Source organism: Ictidomys tridecemlineatus, unplaced genomic scaffold, assembly GCF_052094955.1.
Source record: "Ictidomys tridecemlineatus isolate mIctTri1 unplaced genomic scaffold, mIctTri1.hap1 Scaffold_898, whole genome shotgun sequence".
NCBI lineage: Eukaryota > Metazoa > Chordata > Mammalia > Rodentia > Sciuridae > Ictidomys > Ictidomys tridecemlineatus.
Window position 1 is genome coordinate 124,965 of NW_027526136.1, and position 27,794 is coordinate 152,758.

The 27,794-nt window shown below is 36.0% G+C and overlaps 1 non-coding gene and 1 pseudogene across 1 annotated transcript; one reads left to right on the forward strand and one right to left on the reverse strand.

Moving 5' to 3' along the window:
• LOC144374821 (transport and Golgi organization protein 1 homolog) overlaps positions 1-27,794 on the reverse strand; it is a 48,548-nt pseudogene that overhangs the window by 19,554 nt on the left and 1,200 nt on the right.
• On the forward strand, positions 12,660-12,766 carry LOC144374822 (U6 spliceosomal RNA). Its single transcript, XR_013434098.1, has one exon. It is a non-coding gene; the product is annotated as a U6 spliceosomal RNA (small nuclear RNA).

Below are 27,794 nucleotides of genomic sequence, written 5' to 3' on the forward strand. Positions count from 1 at the left end.
CTGTATCATTCTTTTCTCTTAGATAACCTGGTTTTTATAATTTAAAAAATTCATTTAAGACAAAACTTAAATATATGAAAGAACTAATTAATTTTATGGCAACAAATAAAAACAATGACGATATATGTATAAGATTTTAAATCTTACTTCCATTCCACTCTTATATACAGATACGTGACATGTAATTTCAGACAACTCTTGAAAACTGGCTTAGATAAACTTCTCTGAATTTAACATCCTTCTATAAAATTCAGAGCCTAATTTTAAATGGTTGCTCAAAGGCAGTGCAGTAAACACATGCCTACTCTTCCCTGTTTTCACCGCCCTCTACACGTAATATGAGATAACTGTCACTTGGGCCCAATTCCCCAGCAGTCTCCTTAGGGAAAAGACCTGTAGTAACATTAGCTGTTTGGATTGTTGGCTGCATTTCAGAACATACCATGAGGTTGTCACCTCTATTCCGTCAAAAAAAAAGTGCAAGTGGGGAAAGCTCAAGTACACTCTCACCGGCCTTGCTTAACCATACAGTCACGTCCTGCCTGCCTTGGGCCTGACACACTCCATTTCTCTGTCGCCATGACAGTCAGTGCACCCACTCCGCCAGAACTCAGCCACCCGACAGGGGTCCCAGGAGCTCTGGGTCCCCCAGGGAAACAGTGACAGAAGGCACAGTGGCAGGTACTGAGTCCATGGTGTAGGGACAGCTGAGTGGAAGCGACGCTTCCCTGCAGAACAGCACAGGACACTCTCTTTCACCGTTTCCTACTTCAGTAGGACCCAGCGCAGGGGGCGGGTACTGGGAGTTAACTTTGCCTTCCTCCACCACAGGTGCTTTCCGCCCAAGGCACTGAAACCCGTCATCAGAGGAAGCCCCTGGGTGGACTGCAGTGAGCAGACAGAGGATGCCGAGGGGCGTGGCTGGGAGCGGGAAGAACCAACTGCGGAGCCCGGCGGGGGACAGCGCCAGTAGAGCCAAGCGGAAGAGTCCAAATGAAAGGACTCCAGAAGGAAAGAGGCTCACCTGTCCCCGGAACTGGGAGAGGACCGGAGATTTAGAAGGCCCTGGAGGAAGCCAGGGAACTAGCAGAAGGGGATTATAGGCAGAGACTAGGAAAAAGGAGAAAGTCAGGCCTCCCAGCCCCTCCCAGAGCAAAACCCTTTTGTCAACGTGTTGAGACACCAGGTACCTACCTGCCCCAAAAGTGCAGACAGAAGAGGAGAAGCTTCTCCTGCTCCCTTCTAAAAGACTACTGCTCGGACTGGGCTTTCCTTCCCTGCTCACTCTAGTCTTGTTACTTTCTCCAATTGTGGATGACACTCTTTTTAAAAAGCCTTACCCTAAGGAATCATGTCATTATCACCCCAAGCCGGTGGCTTCATTTCTGGATGCCACATTTTAGGGTTGCATGACTTTTGGAAAAGAACAGAATCATGAATAGCCAGAAAAGCACGTGCTAAAAATTGAAGAAACTGGGGACATTTAACTTGGGGAGGAAATGAACATCTGTGGATCTTTAAAAATCTGTCGTCAAGTTGAATATAGTCAATTCAAAAGAACAAGAATAAGCAGGAAAGCACTGAAAAAGAAGAGCAATGAAGGGTACAGGGAGGGCAGACTATATAATTAATTCATGTACCCTCGTCCAAGCCCAGGAATACATAGAGATTGTGGGACAGAATAGAGAATCCAGAAACAGAACCAACTGGACATTTGGGGTACAATAAAAGTTAGTTTGGGGAAAATAGACTTTCTAATAAGTAGCGTTACCACATGGAAAATTATAAAATTGGATTTTTCTCTACTTATTCAAAAGATAAACTAAAAATGGATAAGAAACATGAATGTAAAAATAGAAAATAAACAAGTACTAGAAAATATTAAGTGAAATTTTCTATGTATTATGAGTGGGCAAAACCTGCCTCATTGAAAAAATCTTTCCTGGCTGTATCTAAATCTGCTACACACACACACACACACACACACACACACACACACACACGCAGTTTGACAATGACAAACTGAGAAAAAATATTTGCAACATATTATTGTCCAAAGAATCATGTTCCTGAAATATAAAGAACATTATAAATAAAATGGCCAGCAAACCTATACAAAAATGGGCTGAAGAAATAAACAGATCTCAGGAAAAGAAATGCAAATAGCTATAACATATGGAAACATGCTCTGCTTATCTCATAATGAACAAAATACAAATTAAACCACACCAAGACACCATTTCTCACTTGCATTGGCAAGATCCAAACGTTTGACAACATACTCAGTAGGTGAGAGAATGTGGGGGAATACAAATTCTCAGACACTGCTAATAAGTATACAAAATGATACAACCCTTATGAATGAGATTTGGCAACATCTCCCAAAACTGCTTATATATTTACCTATTAACTCAACAATCCCACTTTTTTTTTAACTTTTTCAGTGCTGGGGAAGGGTATCTTGGGCAAGTGCTCTACTGCTGAGCTATATAGTCCACCAGCCCTAACTTCTAAAGATACTGGGAATACAACAACAAATGTTTAAAACTTGTATTTACAAAACTATGTTATTCAAGCATTAATTATAACAATACAAGATGGTCACAAAAGGCTGAAACAACCGTCATCAATGAAAGTTGTTGAATAAACCAAAGAAGAAAGAAAATAATTTTAAATACTGCTAAGAGCTGGTTTCCGGAATACATTTTTTAAAAATGAAGTAGAGAAAAATATTTATAGAATACTATTTGTATCTTAGAAAGTGAAAAAAGATGATATTCTTATAGCTTTGAGGTAAAACTGACATGCAATAAATTACATGTATTTAAAGTGTGCAATTTGATGAATTTTAACATGAAATTATGAAATCACCATTATAATCAAGATAATATACACATCCTTTACTTCCAAAAATATTCTCATTCTCTAGGTAATTTTGCCCTTTGTCGCCCTTCTTTCTTGCCCCCCACTTTCCCATTCGTCCAGCAAAATGTCTTATCTTAATAGATTGCTTTGTATTCCTCAAGTTTTATGTGTATGGGATAATATATTGTATTTTCTATGGCTTCTCTTATTCAGCATAATTTGAGATTCATCTACATCAGTTTATCTATCATCTATTTTTATTGCTGAGTAGCATTTCATTACATGTACATACCACAATTTGTCTATCATCTATTGACAGACATTTGGATTTTTTTCCAGTTTGGGGCTTTTACAAATAAAATAGCCAAGAACACTGATATAAAATTCCTCCTATTGCTATATAACTTATCTTTTCTTTGGAAAAGAATGGTTGGATATGACTGGTGTATGTTTACCTTTTTAAGAAGGTGATTCTACCACTTTATATCCCCACCAGATGTGTACCCATCCAGTTCCTCCATCTCTTCTCCAACCACTCAGCACAATTGTCTTTAATATTAGATATTTAATAAGTGTGTAGTGGTAACTCTTATGCTTCAAAATTGCATTTCCCTGATAATTATGTCAAGCATTTTTAATGTATTTACTATCTGTTTATCTTCTTTGATGAAGTGTTATTTTACAGGACTATATTTTTTCGAATGCGTTCTAAGAGTTCTTCATATATCCTTGATGCAAGTCTTGATAAATGCTTTACAGTAATTTCCTCCCAGCTTGTGTTTTGTCTATTTCATTGACTTCAAAGTGTATTTTGAATTACAGAGGTTTTAGTTTGATGAATCCCACACTGTCAAATCCTTTTTAATGCTTTTGTTGTCAAATTTAAGAAATCTTTGCCAAACCTAAGTTCAACAAAAATTTTTCTCTTATTTTTTTTCCTAGAGGTTTTGTAGTTTTGAGTTTAATATTTAAGTCTCTGAGTTAATTCAGGTATCTAATGCAAGGCATGGATCAATATTTTGCATATAAATATGCAGTAATTTCAGTACAATTTGCTGAAAAAACTTTCCATTCTCTACTTGTCTTTCCATCTTTGTCAATGACTGTTGCCATATATATTGTGTATCTATCTCTGAATTCTTGGCTCTGTTTCAATATGTTTTGTCTGCAATCCTGATTACTGTAGCTTTAGAATATTTTTTTTCCTCTTCGTATGGTACTAGGGATTGAACACAGGACCTTGCATATGCTAGGCAAGTCCTCTACCACTGAGCTACATCCCCAGCCCTAGATTAAGTCTTGAAGCCACATATTCTAGGTCTGTTGCAATCAGCTTGTCATTTTCTACAAAACTCTGCAGGGATTTTGATTGGAATAATGTTGACTCTGGTGATTAAACTGGGATGAATGGACACCTTAGTCTTCTGACTCATAAATTAGGTATATCTCTCCATTTAGGTTCTCTTTAAATTCTATCAGCAATATTTTATAGTTTTGAATATATACATTTTAGTTTTTGCCACGTTTATGTTTAAATACTTCATATTTTTATTCTATTGTACATGGAAATCTTTAAAATTTCAATTTCTAATTATTCATTGTTAATATATAGAAAATATAATTGCTTTTAGATGTAAATTTTATCTGTCAACCTTACAATAGCTTTTTTCTAGATCATACCAGATTGTATCTATATATATTCATGCTATCTGAAAAGAAAGAGAATTTTATTTCTTCCTTTCCAATCTGAGTGCATTTTATTTCTTTTTCTTGCCTTAGTATACTAGCTATTTCCTTACTGCACCCCAGTACAATGCTGAAAAGATGTAATGAGAGTAGACATCTCTGTTTGGTTTCTGATCTTGGGGAAAAGTATTCAATTATCAACCATTAAGTATGAGGTTAGCTGCATTTTTCAGAGGATGTTTTAAGCTCCCTTCTATTCCTAGTTTGTTGTTTGTTTTTCTACATCAATAATCAATGCTGAGGGGCTGGGGTTGATACTCAGTGGTAGAGCACTTGCCTAGCATGTGTGAGGCAATGGGTTCAAATCTCAGCACCGCATATAAATAAGTGAATAAAATAAAAGTCAATCAACATCTAAAAAATTTTTTTAAATAATAATCAGGGCTGATTTTTTTTACATGTCGATGCGATTTATTGTCACCTACTTGTACATGCACACAAAATAACAATATAATTTGGCCAATATTACTCCCCAACATTTCCCCCCTCTGCTATATTTTTTAAATGCTTGTTTTGTATCTCTCAAGCTAAACACAAAGATTGTGCTTTTAGGTACATCAATGTGGTAAATTTCATTGATTTTCAAATGTTAAATAAATTTTGGATTCTTGACATAAATCCCCATCATCCGTCTAGTTTTTGTCTATGATGTATTTTCCTTTTACATATTGTTGTATTTGACTTAAATTTTTGTTTAGAATTTCTGTACAGATTCATTGGAGATCCCATGAGAGGTATGTGGTTTTCTTTTCTTATTATATCTTTGTCTTGGTTTGGTGTAGTGATAACACTGGATTCATCGAGAAATATTTCCTTGCTTTAATATTCTACAAGGGTTTAGTATTACTACTACTATTAGGAATTAGTATCATTTCTTCCTTACAGGTTTAATTGGATCACCAATAAAGCTATCTTGGTCTTATATTTTTTTCTTTGTAGAAAGGTTTTTACCTATACCTTCAATTTCTTTAATAGTCAACAAGGTTTATGAAATTGTTTTTCTTGAGTGAACTTTTGCAATTTGTGGCTTAAATAGAATTTCTTCATTTCATCTAAATTGTCAAGTTAATTAACATAAACTGTTCATAATATCCCCATTATCAGTCTAGTATCTGTGAAATCTGTAGTGATATCCCTTCTCTGATTGCGAATATTGGTAACCCGTGTCTCCTCTTTTATTTCCCTCACTAGATGTTGATCAATTTTATTCATCATAAAGAACTAGCTTTGGGTTTCATTGATTTTCTCTTATTTTCCTTTTTTTTAAATTTTACTGACTTATGGTCTTTATTATATCTTTTTTTCTTGCTTACTTGGAGATTAACTTATTTTTCCTTTTCTAGTTTCTCATAGTAGGAACTAAGTCAATGACTGGAGACTTCTTTTTTAATAAAGCTATCTTGGGCCTGGTAGTGCTATAAATTTTCCAATAACACTTTAGTGACATTGCACAAATGGATATGTTGTTTTCAGTTTTATTCAACTCAAAATATGAATTTCTTCTCTGATTTATTTGACTCAAAAATTATTTAGCAGTGGGGGCTAAGGTTGTAGCTCAGTGGTAAAGTGCTTGCCTTACATGTGTGAGGCACTGGGTTCGATCCCCAACACCACATAAAAATAAATGTACTGTGTTGTTCATTTATACCAAATATATATATATATGATAGATAGATATAGATATAGATATAGATATAGATATAGATATAGATATAGATATAGATATAGATATAGATATAGATATAGATATAGATATAGATATAGATAGATAGCAGATAGCAGCCTGGCACTTAAGTTTTTAAATATTTGAGAATTTTCCAGATTTTTCCATTATTGATTTCTCATTTTATTGTGTTCAGAGAATAAACTTTGCCTGACTTTGAATACTTTTATATTTACTGATAATTTTTTTAAGATCCAGAATATAGTTTATCTTGGTAAATGTTCCATGTGCACTAAGCTCCTTGGCGGTTTTCTATAAATGTCAATTAATTTCAAATGGATGGATTGATTATGTCATTCACACTTTCTACAACCTTACTTTTATTTTTCGTTTTCTGCCAATTGCTGAGGAAAGGATATTGAAATCTCTAAATGTAATCTATAGGACTCATCATTTTCCTCATAATTCTATCAATTTTGATACTTCATGTATTTTGAAGGTCTAATATTAAAAGTACAAGCATTTAGGTTTATTATATAATCTTGACTGATTCGTTTATCATTAGGAAATAACTTTCTTTAGTCCTGATGATATATTTTGCCCCACAACCTCTTTTGGTTTAATGTAGCTACTCCAGATTTCCTTTGACTAGTGTTTAACATGAGATATCTTTTTCAATCATTTTAATTTTGACTTCTTTGTGTCTTTCTATTTACAGTGTTATTCCCTTAGACATCTATTTGGGTCTTGCTTCTTTAGGCAATATGACAATCTCTGTTTTTAACTGATGTATTTAGATACTTTCCACTTAATAGGATTACTGCCGTGCATAGGTGTAAGCTTAATATAATCTTCTATTTGTTCCTTCTGTTCTTTGTTCTTTTTCTTTTCTTTCTGTCTTCTTTTGCAGAAATACCACTATCGGTATTTTTAGTGATTCCTCTATTGGCTTATTAAGCTATAACTCTGTTTTCTAATCTTAGTGCTTCAGGGTTTAGAATATACATCTTTAATTTGTCACAATCTACCTTCAGATGATACTATATTACTTCACATATTCAATAAGAACGTTACAATAGTTACTACCCTTCTGAGATTTATACTGTTGTCATGTATTTTACTTTACGTGTTTTCTAAGTCCCATACTACACTGATATTTGTCTTCAAACAGTCAATGACTTTTTAAAATGTTCAAATAAGAAAAATTATTTTAAATATTTATGCACACAGTCACCATTTTCAGTGTTCTTTACTCCTTTATTCCATTATTTCCATCTGCTGTCTTGGTGCAAGTGTAGGTGAATTCTTTCAGCTTGTATGTCAGTACAAGTCTTCATTTTAGAAAGATATTTCACTGGGCATGATATTATCGGCCAACATTATTACTCTTCAAATATATTAAAGGTATCACTCCACTATATTCTCTTATGCCTAATTTCTGACAAGAAATCTGATATCATCCTTAGTTCTTCTCTACATAAATGTCTTCTCTAACTGCTAAGATTGCTCTTTATCACTGGTTTTGAGCAATTTATTTATGATATAATATACCTTGATATAGCTTTATTCATGCTTTTTGTACTCTAGTCCCATTTAATATCTTGGATCTGCAGAGGTACAGTTTTCACAAATTTTTGGCCATCATTTCTTAAAATATTTTTCTGAATACCTCTCATCGCTCAACTTGAAACTGTCCCACAGCTCACTGATGCTCTGGTTCACTTTTCTTTAACAGAAGAAATTTTCCCTGTTTCATTTGGGGTACTTCTCCTGCTATGTCCTCAAGTTCACTAACAATTTCATCACAATGCTTATTCTGGCATTAATCCCATCCACTGTGTTTATCATACATTTTCAGCTCTAGAAGTCTGATTTTCTTAAAATATATCTTCTATATCTCTTTTTACCTTTTTAACACACGAAATATAGTAGTAATGACTTTTTAAAAAATGCCATTACCTCATTCTAACATCTCTGATAGTTCTCAGTTGGCTTTGATTGGATGATTCTTCTCCTCATCATTGTGGATTGTATTTTTCTTGCTTCTTTGCATGCCTGGTAAGCTTTGATTCGATGCCATACATTACGAATTACTATTCTTAATATTTTGTATACAATTAAATTACTGGAAACTATTTGATTCTCTTGGGTCTGAATATTTGTTAGGTATGACATAAATTGTAATAGTCAGTCCGAGGTAACACCCTTCTGATTATTCTACCCAACTTCCTTAGATAGTTTTTTCCAGGTGCTATTCTGGTCCCTGTGTTAGGACCTGTTCCTTCTAATCACTTAAGATGGTTTCTCTGACTTGCTAAGCAGTTTCATCACACTTATGTGCAGATCAATACCCTGCTGAACACTCAGAGAGCCTTTCACAGATTTCCAGAATTGTCTCTCAATGTAGCAACCTTCTTTTGGTACTCCACCCTGTGAATTCTAGTCACTTTGGTTTTCCTGGAATCTCAGCACCATCTCTCAATTCATGGTATCCTCTGGTTCTGCCTGACTTCCCCTTCTTTGTCATGGCTTGGGAATCTCTTAACATAGTAAAAGCTGGGGCAACTAAAGAGCTCATAGCATTTGTTCTTTATGTTTCCAGAATCATTCTTTGTTGCTTGATCTTCAATGTTACTGGATCTTAAAATTTTATATGTTTGTGGGGTTTTTTTCATATTTATTTTAATTGTTTCAGTTGGGAAGGTGAAGCCAGTACATATATAAAGCTATCATAGCTAGATGTAAAAATCATTTGCTTTTCTTTTTCTTTTTATGGTGCTGGGGATTGAACACATGGCCTCATGTATGGTAGGCAAGTGCTCTACCACTGAGCTGCATATCCCTTTTCTCATTTGCTTATTTTTTTAATAGCAGAATGCATAAGGAAATAAATTTTTAAAGTTAACTATAAAAGAGAGTAACATCAGGGTAGACAGAACTGGGACAAAAGCTAGAGTTCTTTCAAAATCAGGCAGGAGAATCACAAGTTCAAAGCTAGACTCAGCAACTTAGCAAGTCCCTACGCAACTTAGTGAGAACTATCTCTAAATAAAAAATAAAGAGCCTAGGTATGTGGCTCAGTGGATAGGAGCCCTGGGTTCAATCACCAGTACCAGAAAACAGAAACAACTTATTTTCACAAATTAACTTTGGCTCTTCTAAATATTTAAATAATTGTAAAATAAACAAAAAAATCTTTAAAAATTAACACCTAAATATTGAAAGCAAAAATGAAACAACCTGTGATATCATGTTGGTGACAAACCACAGAAATGAATTATTTCAAACATACCTTAGTGGGATATAGCTTAAAGACAAGAGAATTTCATTTAATTTCAGGAATACATTCCTGAAAGTATTTTAAACAACATAAATATAGTCGTGTGTTGCTTAATAATGGGAATAAATTCTGAGAAACACATCTTAGGCAATTTCAGTGTGTAAACATCATTGAGTATACTTATACAAACCTAGAAAATATAGCCATTTCCACACGTAGGTATTCATATATGGTATATCATCGCTTTGGGGATAAAAACCTATAAGATATTATTATACTGAATTCTGTAGACAATTGTAACATTGTAAATGTTTATATATCTAAATATATCAAAACATAAAAAAGATTAAAAATACTAGGTGACAAGAATTTTTTAGCTCCATTATTATGGACTAATGACCAAAATGTCATTAAGTGGCACAAGACTGTAAACAATTATATTGATGTCATTGAAAACTGGAACTCCAACATCAGAGAAAGAAAACACAGATCTAAGATAGATGAAGTGAAGTAAAATCTCTCTAGCATACTGAATTTTCATGGGAATTATCTAAATGACATGATCAAAAATCCCCACATATTTCTGAGCTTACAGAAATATGTGGGGATTTTACTTACTAAAAAGGCTTACAAATGACAGTCAATTTGAGCAATAAGCAATCCTAGTACTTGGAATGTAGCCTCTAAATATCATTTCCTATTGAAAGAAACCAAAGTTCTTTTAGAGAAATAGTTCCTTCAAGGTCTGGACAGGGAATGTTTAAGATGAACTTGGAACATCTCATACTTCAAAAGCAAGGGAAACAGGTAAAAATGACCACTAGGTGGTGGCAAAGGGTCCCAGGAGCCAAGATAAAGAGGCTTCTACAAGGCAAAAGGGGGAGAAATTGAGCATCAGGTAAGAACAATTACTATTCCTAACTGGATTAAACACACCAAATATTTTTAAATGCATGACATCATATTGACTCTTAAATAAAAGTTAAAAAGATTTCAAAAGCCCCTTTGGGTATCATTTGATAATGCTAGAATAATACCTTACTATTCTGAAAAGTGTTTAAATGAAGAAAAAGAATCAAATGTTTATCTCCTGCCTTAACTATACAAACCGAATATCTGTGTAAAGAATAATCAATCATAGCCAGGCGCTGTGGCACACACTTGTAATCCCAGTAGCTTGGGAGGCTGAGGAGGGAATATAGCAAGTTCAAAGTCAGCCTCAGCAAAAGCGAATTGCTAAGCAACTCAGTGAGACCCTGTATATAAATAAAATACAAAATAGGGCTGAGAATATGGCTCACTAGCCAAGTGCCCCTGAGTTTAATCCCCAGTACCAAAAAAAAAGAAAGAATAATCAATCATAAATTTTTATTTGTATAGGCATCCCAACCTTTAAATGAAGAAAGAAAAATCCCAGCAATTCAGACCATTGCTATTTTGCAACCTGTAATATATTAGCAAATCTCACCAAGGTCACTGTTGACTAGTAGTCAACATCAAAGGAGAGGACATGCAGATGTCAATGCAATATTTCCTATTAAGTTTTCATAAGAAACAGAATTGAACCTAAACCTGACTACCAATTTCCCAGAAATATAAAGCAACAGAGAGAGGCTGAGGTTGTTAGCTCAGCACTTGCCTACAATGCATGGAGCCCGAGGTTCAATCCCCAGCACCACCAAAAAAAAAAAAAAAAGGCAATAGAGAAAACAGGTTAAATTGTTGTACCAGGGGGATGTCATTTATTCACCCAAAGTACAATATATCCTAGAAGTCCCAGAAACATATTTTTTTCAATTATTGCAAAAAATTACAAAAAAAAAGAAATCAATAGAGAGTAACTTATATGAGACTTGTTCTCCCACTGAAAGCAACCAGAAAGTTGGAATATATATATTGGTACCAGGGATTGAACTCATGAGCACTTGATCACTGAGCCACATCCCCAGTCTCAGCCCCATTTTGTATTTTATTTAGAGACAGGGTCTCACTGAGTTACTTAGCACCTCATTTTTGGCTTTGAACTTGTGATCCTCCTGTCTCAGCCTCCAAAGCCACTAGGATTAAGGCATGTGCCATCATGCCCAGTCAAAAAAGATTTTTAAAGAGCTATTTTTCAGATAGAAAGCCACAAGGAACATGCAACTGTCACCCCTAAGAGCAGGAGAACAAATAGGTGAGCATTCTACCTGGAGGCACCCTCTAGACCTCAGTTTGAAAAGGGGAACACAAATGGGGCACAAGAGACTCACTGAGGAGAGAGAGACCAGAGTTCCAGGAGATTAAGCAGCCAAAAATATGTAGAGAAAACTACCAGAAACATGGGAGCCACAAAGAAAAAGAGTTCCAGAAATCTGCATGGAGGTGGTCTTCAGTTTGGGGCTACGTTCTAAGCAGTACCTGTGAGGGCCAAAAACAACTATAAGCTAACCAATCCCACAGTTGGCACTGAGCTGGGAGAAGTCTGGATTCCAGCTAGCCAGAGAGAGTTGACGTACAAAAACAGTATGGTCAACAAGCTCATGAAGAAGTATTTGATCCTGGCATCATGGCACATATCTGTAATCCCAGCAATCAATCCCAGGTTGAGGCAGGAAGATCCCAAGTTTGAGGCTGGCAACTTATCAAGGGCCTAAGGAAGTTAGTGAGACTCTATCTCAAAAGAGAAAAAAAAGTTCACTCAATATCATTAATTATCAGGAAATAAACTCACAAAGACATACCCACTAGAATGGCCCAAGTGCTAGTGAAGATGAAGTCAAGTGGAAGTCTCCTAAATTGCTGGTGGAAGTATAAAATGATTGTGGTCATTTTTTAGCATGGCTTGACAGTATCACATAAGATAAAAACATACATTAAACGTAGGAGGCAATTGCACTCCTAGATATGAGTCCACTTATAGTGGCATATATATGAAACAGTACTGTAGGAAAAATGAATCTATAGTTTTAAAAAAAAGTTACCAATGGTTGCCTGGAACAGGTGGTGAAGGCACTCACTGGGAAGGATCCCAAGGAAACCCCTTTTCTAGTGAATAAAAAACTGTTCTATATCTTGATTATGGTAGTTTTTACATGGGTATCTACATTTGTTAAAACTCAGAGTGTGCTTGCTTTGGCAGCACATATACTAAAATTGGAACAATACAGAAAAAATTAGCATAGTCCCCAAGCAAGGATGACACCCACATTTGTGAAGCATTCCATAGTTTTGTGGAACCAACCCTTCAGCAGATAAATGGATAAAGAAACTGTGGTACATATATGAAATGGAATATTTCTTATAGCATTAAAAGAGAAAAAAATTATGGCATCTGCGGGTGAATGGGAATATCAGGTTAAGGGAAGTAAGCCAATCCCAAAAACCAAAAGCTGTATGTTCTCTCTGAAAGTGGATGCTGACCCATAGTGGGGGTGAGGTGGGTGGTAAGGGGCATGGAAAGAATGGAGGAACTTTGGGCAAAGGGGAGGTAGGACAGGTGAGGGGGCAGAGGGATAGGAAAGATGGTGGAATGAGATGAACCTCATTACCCGAGGTACATGTAGGACTACACGTGTTGTGTACAACTAGGAAAAGTTTGTTCCATTTATATACAATGAATTGAAATGCATTCTGCTATCATGTATAACCAATTAGAACAAATTTAAAAAACTCACTGATATTGGCTATCAAGGAATTACTGTTAAGTTGTGTGATGGCCTGTGGGTTCATTATACTATTCTCTATGCTTTTCTTTAAAGCTTTTCTAATTAAATTTATTTTTAACTATTACATAGAAACAAACATTATAATTATTGAAGTAGGTAACATGACATTTTGATGCATGCATACACTATGTAACGTTTAAATCAGTTAAATATATCTACCTCCTCAAATATCATTTCTTTATGGTAAAACTTTCACAATCTTTTCTTCTAGTATTCTAAAATATACAGTATGTTATGGTTACCTATAGTCCCCTACTATTCTCTCTGCTCTTATTTGAAAGTTTCCATGATAAAAATACTAAAAATAATTTTTAAATTAAGATATAACTTCAAATATTTGAAGGATTTCTATGTAGAAAAGAATTCAATTTTATAGAGGAAATCATGTGGAGGAAAATTTGGAGTCAATACAAGGATGAACTAGACAACAGAAGAACATATAGCCTTGTAAGAGAGTGACTCATGCTAGGAAATACTGGTGTACAGGCCTCATAACTATTCGTCAGGGCCACAGTAAAGAAAATAATAGCAATGAGTGAGAAACTAGACTAACAGCCTTCCAAGGTTTCTTCTAACACTAAGATTCTGCTAGGATTCCATTGATCAATGAATCTGATTGGTGCACATCTCCCAAACACATCAGAGCCTATTACTCTCCAGTCCTATCAGATATCATACTACTTGTTTAAGATTTTACATTGACTTGTTCATAATTTTTGCATATATTTGTTAAGTCCTTTTCTTAAGGCTTTCAAAAATCACAATCATGCCTTACACCTGTTAGAGTCTTTTAGTCCTCGCACAATGTCCTTTACATACTGGGCCATCAAAATGCCTTTTTGAAATCTCCTTTCAAATCAGTCTCCTAACATTGTGCCTCTTCTTTGCCACTCACGTCTATGTCTTACCTATCACCGTACAATCACTGACCATACCTGCACCACATTCATGTCCCCTGACCTAGACCTAGAGGAGGGCTCTGTGCATACCTAAAAATATGAATAAAGAAATCCTTCCCATATCGTGAGGCTGTTAACTTTCTAAGTGATGCTGATTCATTCTGATAATCAAATTATGACTGTGGAAGACTGCTTTAATCACTGGAAATATAATTATTCTAACTGCCTGGCTCATATATACCCCTTACCCAGGTGGCTGCCACCATCATGAACAAACATGGAGCCAACTGAAAAATGATTTGTTTCTCCCCACCACATCTTTTCCACCCTGGTGGTCTTTCCTCCCCAGGTATTCATTGTCTTTATACCACCTTCTGACTGTCTACATGAGAATTAGGGCGTGTGTAGGGGTAAAACCCTTCAAAATGCCTGACACCTCACCAGACATTTTACCTTGTCAAATCATTTAATTCTTATGATTGGAGTAAGCATTATCTACATTTTTAAGATGAGGAAAACTTTTTTCAAAAGTTTAGTTATTTGCCCAAACGTCTAAATGATAACCTTGGGATTTGAAACCAGATCTACCTGGCTTCAAAATCTATACATTTTACAAGGAAAACAACAACATCATCTTTCTTACACAAGCCTTGAAATAACACAACCTACAGGAAACAACTTCAGTTGAGGAGGATTACTGTCACAATGGCCCTAGGACCATCTTATCCTCCAACTCTAAAAGCTTTCTCATTCCTATAATTAAAATCTAAAAGTCCAATATCAACAAATACCAATAGGGGGGAGGTAAGTCCTAAAATGCTTAGATAAGCTTCTAGACAGATTAAATGTCTTGTTTGGATCATGATTTTCTTTAGAAAGATCAGCCTTAAGTGACTCTTTCTAAGAAACAGATCTAACCTAATTCCTTTCATTCTTAAAACTTTCTAAGGATCCCCACTATTAATGGTCTAATGCTACTTTGGCTCATGACTTCCTTTAAGATTTGCTGGCCTCTCCAACAGGCCCATCCCCCTCCAACTTCACACTTTACAACACCAACTATTCACATTCTCCTGCCCTCCCCAAATATCCTTTCTTCATGTTTCCATTTCTCTGAACACATTTCTTCTGACTGCCAGCTTCCCCCACCACCCCAGCCTGTCTAATCAACAACAAACCACATGTCAGACTCCTGTTTGCCTTTTGCCTGTGCTTCAAACACATCTCAACCACTTTCTGACCTTACTGATCACCCTTCCAACCATAATAAATGCATTTATGGACAATAATGTTCTACCATCGAATAAATACCTCTCTTTCTGCCATTATCTTACTGTGTTTCAAGTGAATGCTGTTATCTCCCTGCCAGAATGAAAGGTTCTGAGGGGAAGAACCAAGTTTTTACAGGTGTGCAAATGTCCAGCCTTGGTAGACAGCAAATCTTCCTCATGTGCTAAACCAAGTAGCCATTAAAGCCACACCCCTATGGCTTTTGTTTCAGGAGCTATCTACTCAAAGGGTCAAGAGTCATTTTCATAAAGACATTTTAAGTTTTTCACTTCATGACCAGAAGCCACTTAAAAACTAATAAATAATCAACATTCTAATTGAAGAAACTATGTCAAACTTACCATCTTAGACAAATAAAGCAAGAATGAATATAACAAGAAAAGTATGTTGTCCAAAAGGGTGGCATCTGCTGGCTCTTCGACCTTTATCTCTAGTTGGTTTTCTGTATCAGCAGCATCAACAGGAGTACCTTCTGTTATAAGTAGCTCTAAAATTGAAAGGGGAAATTGCTATTTTATTTTATGCTATAGAATAAGAATTGTCTCTCTTCAGTTTCAATATTCATCGAGTATTTCACTAAATATATGAGTCACAGTGCCTGGAATATGTGGCTCTCCTAAAGACAATTAACACAACAGAGAAGAAAACTTCAAAATCCTAATTAGAGCTGTCAAACCCTTCAATTATAAAATGAACAATCTCCAGTCTACTCTCCACTACTTCCATGGCCATACAACTGCTACCAGAACAATATTTACTCAAGGAAAATTTTTAAAACCAGAGATATATAGATAGGGTCACATTCAAAAAACATGGATTTAGTGCTGGTGAAACTTTGTGTTTAAAATTTTAGGAAAGCTGAAAGAGAGGGAGTCTTGGTTTGTAGATTTGCAGGTGGAATGGGCCAAGGCTTAACACAGTATCTGGCACCTGGCAGAGATACTCAACAATTATTTATTGAATGGACAGATGACAACCATTTAAAAAGAACACAGTAGTACCAAGAGAGACTAAAGGGAATTGGGTACAGACCTGCATTGAGGCTCTGTGAATGAGGTAGAATTCCAGTTAGACCTGAGAGCTTGTAGGGGTGGAATTTCAGTATGAGTTACATGAGCCTGGGGTATGTTTGATTAAACAGCAGGAGTCCAGCATGCAGTTATTAAGAAGTTGGACCAGTTGCCTCTAAAGTCTTTCTCAACCCTGAGATTCTATTCACTACTATTTTTTTAAGCTTTTGCCTAATTTTTTTTTTTTAGTTTTTGATGGACCTTTATTTTATTTATTTGTATGCAGTGCTGAGAATCAAACTCAGTGCCTCATATGTTAGACAAGCGCTCTACCACTGAGCTACAACCCCAGGCCCTCCATTCACTATTGGTCTATGAATTTGACTGCTGGTGAAGTCTGCCCCATTGGCTCAGCATCTCAGCACCTGAGACACATTAAATGACATTTGGGAAGATTTTACCTATTAAAGGTCATTGACATCATTTTGTGGTGGAACTTAAAAGGCCAGGGAAATAATTCATTCTTAATTTTGTAAGTCAAGTTTCCCCTATTCTTGAAAGTTTTGGAGCATGAAAATAACAAATCGTAATGGTGCGTGATTCATTTTCATAACCTTATAGAGTTAAAGACAGTTCAGAAGTCAGTAGTGTTCATATATGGATGCAATGTCTTTTGGAAAATGGGAGAACTCATATGTTATTCCTTCTCAAATTAACTGAATCCCCCCTTGCTATGAGTTCTCCTACACTCTGTGTGTGCAGATGGTGGGGGGGAGGTTCAGATCAGTGCTGCCAAGCCCTGCACTGGTGCAGGATAATGCTTATAGCTATGCTTACAGACCAGAACCTTTAAAAACACAAAATACAGTAATTATGGCTTCATAGCACCATACTGGATGGATTAAAATAAACAATTAGTCATCATCTAATTTACTGATAAAATGAGAGTGAGCAACACAAAAGTAGAATGCTGTTGATGCCATTATTGGGGATTTTTTTGAAAAATTATTTCTCATCTCCCACTGGATATTGTGCACTATGATGAAGTATTTGTAAGTGTCAATCTAAAATCGATTGCAGTTCTGTACTGTTTGCTGTAAGTATATAGTATAAAGATCTGGACCATTGACTGCATTTGAAAAAGTTTAATTACCATGTCCAGGAAGCAAGTCAAAACAGGACTTGAGCTATATTATATTCCATTTAGAAGAAAAGGGAAGAAAAACACAGAATTTATGAGACTATGAACAGTGATTATTCAAGCTAACTTGTACTAGGCCAGACTTTCCTGGAAGGCCTGCTAAACACAGATTGTGGGTCCCACCCCTAGAGTTTCTGGTGCTGTTGGTCTGGTTGAAAACTACAGTTTTAGAGCATAAGGCCTTTGAAGAAAAATATTTTAGTTGTAAATGGTTTACACAAGCTAGTCATACCTAAACATTTGCTTTTAGGTGAGTTACAGTCTCTGGCCTATTTTTGATTTCTAGTCATCTTTATTCTTGCTTTTCTCTCACTTAAGATATTTTTTTTTGAACTCACATGTACCTATATCACTCTCTGCTCTATTTCGTACCTTTGGCAACAAATATCCTTGAAAGCCTTCATTATGGTAATGCCTCTACTTTGTAGAGAAAAATTGGCAAGCTTTACCTGGGTCTACTTTCTCAGTATTTGGGATCTGAGACACTTCTGAAACACCCATGTCCTCAGTCACAGGTTGATTCAAGAGGCTGGGCTCTTCAGGATGGTTCATATTAAAATGATGACGCAGGAGGTTTGGCTCTTCATGAAGATTTCTATTAAGACGATTTGTGTTCTCTTTAGGAAAATCATCTTCATGGGGTGGCTGCATCTCTACAAGGGAGAAGAATGCATTGAGCCAGATGGATGACACTATCTACCCCCACTTAAGCCCAATGATCAGCACTCCCCCTCAGCACACAGTTCCAGATACCTCAACACTGCCCTCCATGTCCTGGCATGAGCCCATGAGAACAACTGGGCAAGGATACGGGAGGGTTAATTGTTTTCATCCCATTTAAAGGATGACTGAACTATACAGTCAAATTTATAAAGAAGCCTCATCTGCCAGAGGACTTTCCTCCTTTCCCATTTCCATATCACCTCGTTCCTTGTCCATCATGTCTACCCTTTTGGCTGTGGTTTCAGTTTTCTTTAAAATCTTCCAAATTATACTCATTTCTTGTTTGTTTTCTTTGGTTTCTAGATAAGGATTGATTTCTTTTTTCAAAAGTTTATAAGCATCAGTCTTCTCCTGTTCGTTTGAGACCTGAGAAATGTTGCTGGTTTTGTTTTTTTCACTTTCTGGCACTTTCAATTTATCTGGTAGTATTTCTTCAAAAAGTTCAAATGAAGTTTGTTCACCCTGAGCATTACCTGTTTGACTATCTGCATGAGGATGGTTCTTCTGAGCCAAAAATTGTTCCTCAAGATCCACAGTGTTTTCTGAGAATGCACTTTCAATTTCTTGTGAGTTTGCTACTACTGGTTTAGGTTCAGGTTCAACATCCTGGGAGACTTCAGGAAATTGTCCCACTTTTTCTATAGCTTTCTCAGAATCTTCATTTGCAGAATCATACAATTCCCAAAATTCTAGAAGTTCTTCTACGTTATAATTATCAAAATCATCTCCTCCAACATCAAAACAAACAAAATCTGTCTCCTAAAAGGAAAAGAAAACCATTAATGTGTCAATAACAAAGTATCACAAAAGCAAACTCATCCACGCTCCCAAATTCAGGATTGGTTCTAAAGAATCTTTGAGGTCAACCAGATTACCCTCTTCCAACCCCCACTGCCTAACTCCATCTATGGCTGAGTAAATCTGTCTTTTTCTAGACTACAGTGTTAGAAAGTCTATTCTTTCTTTCTTTCTTTTTTTAACATGGGTCATATTCTTTAAAAAGCATAATGAGTAAAAATGGTGACAATTTGGTCTCCAATTGCCTGACTCTTGGGTCTCTCAATTTGCTCTGAACATAAGTAGGGAAAGGCAAGGTATCACTTATAGGATCCTCCAGCTCTTAATATCTACACCTATGTTTCAGAAATTTAACTCTTAATCATTTGCTCAGGAGAAGCTGGAAGATCCTGCAGCCTTGAGAAAGATGAATCAGTTTTAAAGTATCTTACTGAGATACAAGTACATTGGATGGAATAAAGAATGATATTAAGGAGGCTCCTCACATTACTATTACCACAAGAACAAACTGAAAACAAGATTCAACAAGGTATACACCTTTCTCTTCATCAGGGTTTCACAGTCACTAAGATCTCTCTCAGGATTATGTGTATATTATCTAGTCTTCCTTCTTGCTACTAGTAAGCAAATTGATATAAAAGGAGCCATAGTATGAATGGACATGTTTTTAAAAAATTTCCATTCCTAATTAAATCTCCATAATATTCTGCGGGGGGTTCCGGGGGTGGGGGAGGCAGTTCAACGTAGTAGGGATGAGTGATTTCCTCTCCTCATCACATGCATTTCTAAGCCATGAGGGATGCATGTAATGGGAAATACAATAAGAAGGCAGAGTTCAAAACAAATGAGTTCTCTGTAATCAGTGAACTGCTGTCACAGCTTAAATCCCAAGAACTCTCTTTACCAACAATGAAGTCCAACAAGCAACAGAAGTGATTTTACGGCCCCTGAGATTATAAAGAAATTTTAGGAACAGCAACAACAAACAGGATGACTTTATCCATTCAGTCCATCTAATCTAAGAACTGTCCTAGCCTAGCAGCTTGCATATTCTACAGCCACTACAAAGAGCTGCCCAAAGATGTTTCAGTGTTGGTGGGCATCAATTACTATACAATTTAAAACTCTAGAAAATAATCAGCTGAAGTGAGAATTCTAGAACACGAAATCCTTTCAGTCACAAAATCAATTTAAGTCAGAGCACCATACAGGAATGTTGTATAAAGGAAGCAGTTGGGGCCTTAAAAGATCTGAGACTGAACATCACCTGAAATGCTCAGGTCCCCTTTTCCAAATCTATAACATGACTATGATGATCCCATATATGACTAAGAATAAGAAAACCTTTGTAAGTACATATTTCTAACCTAGTATAAAAGTTAGAGTTTATTAATTTAACCTAAATATACTTAAAATGTCTAATAACTATCCAATGGGATTTGCCTGTAAAATGAAATTATTTGCCTCTTAGAATATCTGTTTCAATATATTAGACAACTCTCAGATTATAATATAATCACCCTTGAATGCCTTTCAAACTTTTTTTTTTTACAGGTAGTCTGATTTCAAATGAAAATCTGACACACAAATGTTAGATTGCCCCCCAAACACATTATAAAACATTCAGAAGCAGTTAACTGAATATAACTGATGGATTTATAAGCCAGTTTACAATTGAGAACAAAAAAGAAATCCATAACTTACATCTGTTGGAATTTGTAGCTCTTCTTTAATATATCCACGAACTACCTTGATGAAATCTTTTGGAAAGTATCCAAACATACGGCCAACCTATAGTGCAAAAGAGACAAATATCAAATAAATTCTGTACAAGGAATATAAATAAGAGATTTCTCAGAAGTGGCAGGAAATATACACATAATAGATAGGTATATGGTATAACCAAGAAAGAAAGTTGCTATAACAATTACACTGAGATTATTATTCCAAATAAAAATTAAGTACAGAACTATTAAAGCAACATTTCCAACCACTGAAGTTTTCTTTTTTACATTTAGCTTAATTCTCAACACAGAGCATATAAAGTTAAGACTTCTGAAGTAAATAAAAGATCTGCATAGAAGATTATTGGATACTATATGGTTAAAACTATGTAAATCAAAGCTGGTTATAAATGCAATTCCAAATAACCTCTAGCAACAATTTACCTGTACATTTTGTAGCATTGCTCATAAACCAATATTTATGTCTTTCTTAACCAATACACAATAGTCATAAAAATTAATAAGTAAAAACAATACAAAAATCTCTAGAATGTATTACCACTATTGCAGATGTATTGATAGTATATGCTTTCCTAGCTTTGTCCAAATCTACTTTTACAAGCACTTGGGGAGTGCTGAGGGCCATTGTCAAGTAGGAATGAAGCTTCAAAATTTCCTTGCCAGCGTACCCCATGTTAAATGGATTTCGCTGTTGACATTACATGTAAGGTGACCTTGCTCAAGGACCAAGGTAGATCCGGGTTTAGAGCTGATCAGGTTTGAGGAAGTATCCCACTCCTTAGGGTGTTCCCGGTTTAAGACAAAAGGAGTTTTAGGGAAGTTGGAGGTTGAAGATGATTGCTGTTGGGAGTAGGGCATGCCTGCAGCCTGAGTTCCCGCTGAGTTCTACTGGAGAAAAAGTTTTTAGGAGATGTATTGTTCGGGAGATTGGATTGCCCCTGAACCTGTGTGGAGGTGGTGTGAGTCGGGAATAAAGAATTGCTGTTTGAATCTACAAGGCTGTGAGTGCCTCCTGATTCTGTGCCCAGCCAAGACTGCGGCATTATGGTGGCCCATACGTGGGATGTCTGAAGCTTGGGGGTAAGTGAATTTGCTCGCTCCTGAAGGAGAGCAAAAAAATGGGTGACCATTTCAAAAAACAATGTGTTCTTGTTTTGATTTATTTTGTTTTCATTTCAAGTGGCCTGTTCCTAAAACTTTCTCAGGAAAACTGGGAAAAATGGTTGACTCAAGGTTTGAAGTTGTTCGCCTCCGAGGAAGAAAAATTGTTAGAGGAAGAAGGTACCCCAGTAAGACCAAGAAAAACTATGGCATATGTTGCTACAATACAAAAATGTAGCCCATGGCTTTATAAAGATGAGTTATTAAGTATATCAATGGGACCATTATGGTATCCTGTAGAAGGATTTTTCTTCAACAAGAAAGAGATGGCTAGTTCTGTTCACTATACTTGTCTTGGTTTTTACAGACAGCTGATTTATTTACAAAGCTAAAATGTTAAAATATCAACCAGTAAATATGAAATCAAGTACTCTTTACTTATTAAGTTCCATAAGGTAATATATTTAAACATTATGTGTGTTTTCATAAATTGGCAAATGGAAAAATGTTTAATATTGCTTTGGTCTGTGTCTTTGCTGAAACAAGGTTACTAAGTGTTAAGATTCTATCATGTGTAATTTATATACAGAGAGTATAAGAAGTTTCAGCTGGGTTTCAATTACAGTATAACAGTACCTTAAAAAACATGAAAGTATTTCATCTTATTAAAGTGGAGTAATTTTATAAGGGTTGTTTTAGAATGTGAATTTATAAAAAGGGTTAATGGTTAAAAAAGAGATATAAAAAGATTCAAGATGTGGAAATATATTTTAATATAAAAGGTTAAAGGAAAAAGAAATGTTTCTAGTTGAGATAATCTCTGTGTGGTAAAGTGAAAAGTTGTAAAATGTCATTTAAAAAGATTTTCAGGAAACTAGACTTAATTTAAAAGCTTGAGAAAGGTAGAAAGAAAAAAAAGGTATTTGTACATGGAAGATTGAGAAAAAGCTTCTTAATGGAGTAAAAAAGAGCCTTTGGTTGAAGGGCAGCCATGTAAACTAATATTAAGCGATTTAAACAAAATCTAAGCCTCGTTTAAAAGAGTGAAGCTGTAGGTGGTGAAAAAGTACATTTAAAAGTACAGTATAGATGATAAATGAAATGCTTTAAAAGGTTAAATTAAAGGTTGTTGAGATACCTTCATGGCGGGAAAAAAATTGCTTTACTCATCAAACTATTAAAATGTACTTATTAAACTAAAAAGAGGGAGATGAGATAATCTTTGTTAAAGTAAAAAGTTATAAAATGCCTAAGTACATTGCAAAAAGCTTTAAAAGGTTAAATTGAAGGTGGTTAAGATGCCTTCATGATGGAGGGAAAAAAAATATAACCCATGAAAATGGGAAGATAATAAGATAAAAGATTTAGATAAAGAAGATTAAAAATTTGAAGTGGAAAACTTCAAAAACAGAAGTACAAAAAGGTAAAAAAAAGAGAGAAGATGTAGAAAGGTAAAAAAGATATAGGAAGATAAAAAGATGTAGAAAGACAAGAATTTTTTACCCACAAAATAGGAAACAAAAGAAAACTAGGAGAGAAGAACGCAACTAAGGGTAAATATAAAAACCTTAGAAGAAAACTAGAAGATAGAAATAAGATAGAAAATGGTTAAAAATGTCAAGTAAAGGTATTTCAGATAGAAAATACAAAAGGCTAAGACAACTATGGTTTCAAACCACATCTAAAAATTAAAAGGACTAAAGTAATTCTAAAAACTAAGGCAAAATGCTTTTGAAAGACTTAAATTTAAAAGGATCTTAAAGGGGTATATACCCCCAAAGATAAACTTAAAATAACCCTTTTTTTACTCTAAACTTTTTAAATTTGGATTCATCAGGACTTAATGCTGTGGAAAGACATATGTATCCAAAAAAATGTACATAAGCCTAAGGTACTTTGGAAAGATATTCTAACAGGACATTGGAAAGCTCCTGATCCAGTGTTTGTCTGGAGTCGGGGTTCTGTTTTTGTGTTTCCACAGGGAGAACAGCAGCCGATTTAGATTCCAGAGACACTAACGAAAACAATTTCTACAGACCAAAAAGAAGATAATTTGACTCAAATCCATAACAGCTGATATCCAGAGCTCCAGCTTGGCTATTCTTACATCTGCGACAGTGATTAACCACGGTGCCTTTTTTCAATATCTATTTTATTATTGCATTTTTCCCACATCATAAAGTTGTATTTTATTTTTTGAGCTCATACAAACCTAGGTTAATGTTTTTCTGATCAACTTTGTTTTTTGACTGTTTTATTTTTTGACTGTGGAGTTTTTAAACATTGCAATGGAGATTTTACCTAGGTAAAGCTACAAGGCTGTTATTATTGTCTTATGTGTTGTATGTTCTGTGTGCACTGTTTTGTGTTGCATGTCAGTATGTGTGTATGTCCATATTTTTATATGAGGAGCGCTCATGAAAAAATGGATCCGAATTTTCTTTTTTTTTATTCACGTGATTTAAGTGGTTTAATCTAAATTAGGTAAACAGCTGTTAATGACTGTTTTCAAAGGTGGTTAACAGAACTGTTTGCTTACTATTGTTTTTAAAGGTGATTAACAGATCTGTTTGTTTACTTTCACTTTTCCTTTTCATTATATTTAATAATTCTGTTCAGGATAATGTCTCTTTAACATTATTGCCAGAATTCCAATCTCCATCCCAGTGCCAGTAAAGACTAAGAAAACCAAACTACAGCTTCTATGATAGCTATCACAGTAAACTGTATAAACTGATGCATCAATGAATATAACTCAACAAGTAATGCTCAATCAAGGACTTGATTTACTTTTGGAGGAAATGGACATATTGATAGACTCCTCCGATTTGAACTGCTTGCAGAACTTGCCTGGACTATATATGAGTTGCATGCATTGTGAACTATCGTCTGGTGCAGCGAATTGTGGTACTGCTGGCATATCCTTGCTGATGGTGTCACCAGTGATGCAATTTCCTTGCCAGCACACCCCATGTTAATTGTGGTAATGCTGGCATCTTTGCTGATGGTGTCACCAGTGACACAATTTTTCCAAAGGAGCCGTCAATTGGCTTGGTGTCGTGGCATTTCTCTATCCTCCTCCCTTCTACTAGTGATAGTCTAAAATTTGGGGGCCAACAGAGGTGAGGCAAGAACCTCACCCCCCCCACTGGCACCAAGGTTAAATTTGGGGGCCAACAGAGGTGAGGCAAGAACCTCACCCCCCCACACTGGTGCTTAGGCCTATCCACAAGCATGGATGAATGCTGGACTGGTAGTCAGTGACGGGTTGATCTGGTTGCAGTGGATTCAACCCAAGACAGGAAACTGACGTCTAAAGGTCAGTTCTCCCATGACGGGTAAGAACCATATGTTGAATTGAACAACCTACCAGGCACAGTCCTTTAGCCACATTGCTTGTTGTTTAATTAATCAGAAGGGGGGAGAAAATTAATGCTGCAGTCTTGGCTGGGCACAGAATCAGGAGGCACTCACAGCCTTGTAGATTCAAACAGCTATTCTTTATTCCCGACTCACACCGCCTCCACACAGGTTCGGGGGCAATCCAATCTCCCGAACAATTCACCTCCTAAAAACTTTTTCTCCAGGAGAACTCAGCGGGAACTCAGGCTGCAGGCACGCCCTACTCCCAGCAGCAATCATCTTCAACCTCCAACTTCCCTAAAACTCCTTTTGTCTTAAACTGGGAACACCCTAAGGAGTGGGATACTTCCTCAAACCTGATCAGCTCTAAACCTGGATCTGCCTTGGTCCTTGAGCAAGGTCACCTTACATGCAATGTCAACAGTGAAATCCATTTAACATGGGGTACGCTGGCAAGGAAATTTTGAAGCTTCATTCCTACTTGACAATGGCCCTCAGCAGGGGAGAAAATAAAATTACAATATAATGCATATGAAACCACATATCATGCTTCAGTTTCACCCAAAATAAATCCTCTGCAGAAAAGAACCCCATTTATTTTCAGCACCAACAGTTAAATTATATGAAGTTACATAAAGTGTACAAAAGGTATATAAAGTTCTCCTTGAGAAAGACACTCCTATTACTAACTACTGACTAAAAGGAACAGAAGATTCTTGCCAATAATTAAAGGAAACTGATAGGCAAATCAAATGCCCAAAAAAGAAAATTAAAAAAGGCATCTTATCACTACCTCTAAAATATCCCTATTCATGAATGTTCTTGTTATATCTAGAAACCATCTGAGAGCCAGTATTAGTGGTAGAATACTGCCATGAAGATTAGATAAGACGGAGCAATTAAAAGCTTCATCACTGCAGATAAAGTCTGAGACTCTAGAAAATCAACAACATTGCAGAATAAAAATTAAAAACTCAAAAGGAGAATCATTTTGAAAACTAAAGAGTTTTTAATTTCTTAAGTATAACACTTATGACATGAGAGGCGAGTCTGAGGGGAAATACACTATTCCCTTCTGATGAAAATTCTATTAAGGTTAAATTTGGAAAAGGGAAAGAAACCAGAGATGTATGGAGAAAGGGAACACATTTATCTCTTCTTAATCTGTGTCAAATGAGACCATAGATTATATAAAGCTCCATAATTACACACTGGGTGGTATCCCATTTCTTGTGATATGAAAAAAAATGATGCAGAATCATGGAGGTTCATGACTGGAAATAATTTTTATATCTAATTTTGCTTCCATACATCATCCCTGCCAAGGTGCTGTTGATTTGATTTGTGGGTGGGGAGCCAAGAACTGCCACAAGAGAACAAATTCTGCATAAGCTACTATCAGAACAAATTTACTTAAGTGCCACTGCCCTGAAAGGAAATATTCAAAAGGAAGATGGATTAGACAGGGGTCCTTTCCTAACTGAGTTTTTCACTTTATAGGGAGCTCAGATAAAACACAACCTGACTGAAGGCAAAGAAGACAAATGAATGCCAGAGGAGCAATGCAAACAAAGTGCCACCCAAACACTCATTCAGTTGGCAAAGATCCTTTCTGGTCAGGTGCTGAAAGCAGGGCTCCTCAGGAAGACAGGATGAGTGCTGCCACCCAGAATGGCAAGAGTCCTAGGGATGAACAGAGTTAACAGGCTACAATGTGAGAGGAGAAAATGCAAATCAAGCCCATTTATCCAAAAGCCCAAAGAAGGTGAGAAAGATGACTACTACATGAAAAATGCCACTTAGGTACATGGAAAAACAGTTCCAAGTTTAAAGGTTACCAATCCTATTTGGTATACTTGAAAGAAACAATAGATGGTTCTTTATATGGAGTACTGCAACTGGGACTCTGTCTAAATATAAAGTTTGTACCCAGAGGCACCATGTTTCAAGATCATTCCCTAAGAGTCAGAAATGGCAACAAAATGAAACTAGTTTTCCATAGGGATTACTCTTATTTTCTGTCTTATTTTCTGCTGTGTGGTGTTTTATTTAGGGTGAGAACTTTCAAGGATGCAACCCGGAATGTCTCTAAACTGGAACATTCCTACAGTCATCAAAGACCCTTGCTACTATTTTAAGTAAACAATCCACCTATCACATTTTTTAAATGAAAAGGACAATACTCATAAGCCTCTCAATGAGGTCACTCCTAGTGAATCTCCCCATTTAATATATCAAAGCATGATATAAACAATGTCATGTCTTTCATCAGAAGATCCATACAACTGGCTGGAAGTAGAACCCCTGGGGGAACCTTCAGGCATAGAATATAGGAAAAGCAGGAAATGGATGACCCAGAAGTTGCAAAAAAAAAAGGGGGGGGGGAAGCACACAATGAACATA